This window comes from Papilio polytes, unplaced genomic scaffold (assembly GCF_000836215.1).
Source record: "Papilio polytes unplaced genomic scaffold, Ppol_1.0 DF823399.1, whole genome shotgun sequence".
Classification (NCBI taxonomy): domain Eukaryota; kingdom Metazoa; phylum Arthropoda; class Insecta; order Lepidoptera; family Papilionidae; genus Papilio; species Papilio polytes.
In genome coordinates this window covers 2,476,909-2,481,563 of record NW_013525805.1, presented here as the reverse complement: position 1 = coordinate 2,481,563, position 4,655 = coordinate 2,476,909, and positions in this window count along the sequence as shown.

Sequence of the window (4,655 nt, the reverse complement as noted above, 5' to 3'; positions counted from 1 at the left end):
GAAAGGAGATGGCGGCGCCCCGCGCGGGACATCGCCGACCCATGATCCAAGACAGGCTTCGAAAAATATTCTTTTTTTCAAAAACACCAGCCAGCACTATACAACCTCAACCTCCTTTTCTTATCATTTACGAGCATTCGTTACATGCCAAAGTAGAAATTAATAACTATATTATTTCGATACATAAAGTTTAATATGCTTGATATTATTTTAGCTTGAAAAGAGTTATTTCCAAGTACGCCAAGTACATATTAACAAGGAATTTAAAAATGAAATATCTAATGACTATCTTATTGCTTCGACCAATTAATTGTATTTCCGTCGTAAAATTGTAAATCGATAACGATCATCGAACGATTATCATATCGTGCGTTAAACTATCAAGGACGATATATTGCATACCATTATAACAAACAATTAAATAAAAAAAATACAGACAAATTGAGAACCTCCTACTTTTGGAAGTCGGTTAAAAATCATACTAATATTATAAATGCGAAAGTTCAGATGGATGGATGGATGGATGTTTGTTAGATTTTGTAGCCTAAACCGCTGACCAGTTTTCGATGAAATTTGGCATAAGCGAAAATTTACTAAGAACGGCTCAACTCTCGCTTTTATCCTCCGGTGACGGCACCGACTAGTTTCGGACCCTTCGGGGATCCTTCTTCAAGAAGGTAGAAGAACATAAAAGCGTGAGTTAAGCCGTTCTTAATTAATTTTCGCTTAAAGTAATGTCTCACGATAGTTTAAACAATTTAAATTTGGTATAGATGTAGAGCTAGTATATTATAGAATAGTCTAGAAGAACACATAAGCTACTCACTATTGTTTTATTTAATTCCACGCAGATGGAGTCGTGGACGAAAGCTAGTACTATATATATAATGTTAAGAAATTGCGCGTCGAAAGGAATACTTCCTCAGGGGTTTTGACGCTTTATGATGAACGAAAAGGCCATTAAACTAAACATTATAAACGTTTTTGGTAAAGACTTTCTTCCCTGGCTAACCCAGTTAATTAGCGTAATTTTAGTTCTGAACAACAAAACTAAAACATGGATTATGCTTTCAAGAAACATTAAAGGGGAATATGAGGAAGGTATTTTAGTTTAATTATAGGATTTTTGAGTCAAATATTTTTTTTTGCCTCTGTTACATTCTGCATACCACCTATATAACTGAAAAATATGTAAATGATAAAAATTCGAAACAGCTGAACACATATGACCGTCAAAACAATACATCGGTATAAATTCGGCAGCCTGATAAAAACAGTTAGTAAAGCTTGTTTCACACGAGGGTTTTACAGTACTGCAATTTGACTGCAATAAGCCGAGAAAAGCCTGCTTACATAAAGTGACTTTTAAATAGCAATAGCCATATGGCTAGTAGAATCTACCAAATTTGTCCAAATGTACAGCAATGAATAGTGACACGCACTTGATTTATCAACAATTAGAGCGGACGCACACCTTTGACTAAACAATCAGATAACTGTTGTACGATTGTCGCTTGTTTTGCAGCCAATTTAACTGTTTAGTTACGCAAAAAATCGAGTAGTGTTCGCACCTCCATATAAGCTTATAAGAATGAAAGCGAGAGTAAACAGTTGTGCAATAGTTTCAGATGTGCGCATGCAATTCATTTTCAGTTCCATTAAATAGCTTTTCGTACAGCGATATCGCATGTATGTTATGTCTAGGAGCTATACTCTTTTAACAGTAGGTATACATTAAAACAATTGCAGTATTGCATTACCTACTGCTCTGCATGAATGTTATGTCCTCGTGTGAAACTCGCTTACAATATTATATTTATATGACTGTGGTCTGCCGTCTTCTTACCTTATACGCTATAAGTAATCGTTTTTCCTTGAAATTTACAAACCGTATTTATCATGACTTATTTACGTATTAAACAATTCAATTTAAATGCTAATTGAAACAAATTCCTTGAAATAAATAAATTATCAATGTTCTACGTCATAGTGTAGAAACTTCAGCTGTTTTAATATCAAAGTATTGTCGTGCTAATATAAGTAAAAGTAGTAGTTTAATTGTATTTTTAAAAAAATAACTCACTAGTCTTATAAGGATTACGGAACAAAAAAAAAAGAAAAACAAACTGCGCAAAAAACAGTACGGACCAAGAGTCGGTAGAAGTTGTTAAAAAAAATTAAAAAAAATGGCAAAGTATTTGTGTAGTTCCGAAGTCCTGACGCTGTTTTTTAAACTCTTTATCTTTGTAAAACTTTTTATTATTTCTTTATAGCGATAGACTATTAAGAAGGCAAATATAACGTATTTAGCGTGATCCCGAAATCTATATTTATGTTGTCTCACTTCTGAAGTGTTTTTTTGTTCCTCTGACGCATTTTTTAGTTAGGCACCAGGTCGAAGGGTGTATCTTTATTTCACAATTTTAACAACGTTTATACTTAAATGTACATCTAAATCTTTTATCTAAAAACTAAGAAGATTGGACTAAAGCGCACATGCTCTTATATCAAGCCATTTATTAACAATACTAGCTGTTCCCATGCGGCTGCATTTTTATGAAATTATAAAATCTTTATTTTATTATTTACATTTGTCAAATTCTCAATTGCAAATGTGAAAGTTACCGTTACCATAATTAACTTGCTTCCTCAATGTTAGCAGCAACTTATGGTCTCTACCCAACATTAGAGTTTTTGTCCAAAATATTTACCCACTAAGTTTAATGGTGTTAAAATATTAAGCCTAAAGCTTTATGCTAGTGTAGGGCTTTTTATTAAAAAGTTATTTAAAAATATGCTGTGATTGCTGACATCTTAGGCAACAAAGAAGTGTGTGTTTACGTTTTATTATAATAGTATAGAAGTATAGATAGATATTTCATGTTGGACATTATTCAAAGTTCTACATGTTAAAATCATTAGTTTAATATAAGCTGTGAGTCAACTGGGTACGTGACATTATAAGTAAATAGTTGACCTAGTTGGTCTGAGGTCCTCAAAACCACCTTGACATACGGGCGAGAATACGCACAACTGGCCAACGATAGACATTTGTCAAAGGAGTTTGTTGATACCGATAAATCATAAATTCTGATCATTTAAAATTCGTCCAATAATAAATCACACATCATAATTTTCTTGGACAGATTAAAAACGATCGACATTCATGATCTGATGGTGACAGACGAACAGATGTTGTTAAGTAATTCCAAAGGTCTCGCACCTAATATAGCTGTGTCGCAGAAAACGTTGCAGAAAAGCCTTCCTGCAGCGGAACTTACATTACTCATACATAAAGTATGTAAAGCCTACTGGAGTAGACAGATATTTCCCGCATTTATACAAGGGTCTGTCCCACCACTGGCTAATACAGGCCGATAGCTTAACAGTGACGTCACTGTCAGATAGAGAACCAAAATCCGATATTTCCATGATATTGATATTTCCATTTCCGAAATGTGTGAAGTCAACCAACCCGCAGTGCCGCGTGGTTGCCTATGGCCTAGTCACCCCTTATTTAGGATCGGCTCCGAGCTCCTCAATGGGGACGTATAATGAGCTGGTGATGATTACTTAATTCGATTTTGACTAATAAATACTAATGTACTTATCCTAAAAACTTGGTGATTCACATTTATGGCGAAACATGACCACGTTGACGTCCATAACATAAATCGGTCAAAGATCATGTGTTTTACTTCATGTCTAAATATATTTTAAGAATACCATAGAGTATCTGACCTTATTTTTGTACTTTAACTAGTCTATGTCAGTATCAATATAAAAAATGTCTTTTAGATAATTAGCAAGGTTCTATAGTTCTATACAGCCTTGATCCAAAAAAAGTATCGACATGAACATTGAAATTTGGTTTAGTTAAGGCAAAAAAGTGTTATAATTACAGCAAATAACATCGCGTCAATTAGAAGTACAGACTTCTTGATAACAATTACATACTTAAAATATTTGGACATTTGGCATATAATTAATTCATTAAAAACATCTGTTTTTAAATATATCTTACTAATATTATAAATGCGAAAGTTTAGATGGATGTTTTTGTCTAGCCTAAACTGCTGAAAGGATCTCGATGAAATTTGCCATAGACGTAGAGGATAGCCTGGAAGAACACACAGGCTACTTGCTTTTGTTTTTTTTTATTTCCACGCAGAAGGAGTCGCTTACGAAAACTTTTGAGATGAAGTAACTAGTAATTGGTACAAGTATGTAATAAAAAGATGTAAACACAAAAAGTAAATATGGTAACTTAATAAATTATGTATCAGGCATTTATTTTGCAATTCATAAATTATTATGGAAATTATCTTTCGAAAATCATCTCGCAGGATTGTAATATAAAATCAATGTTTGTTCAACACAAAAAGAGGTAACAGAATTCTTGTCACGACACGTAACATTCGTTCCGGTATTTAAAAACATAAATTGATGATTCATTATGAAAGTTAAATAATTTTAGGAATCTTCAATTGACTCATTTTTCCTCGTATCTGAAGAATTTAAATAATTGCACTTTCTATTGTACAAGGACATTGTTTTAAAGCAAAATAATTTTATTGTGTGTCAGTTTATTACAAACGAGATTTCTTTTAATTAACTAATTGTTGTGTGTTTTATATAACTAGCTGTTGCCCACA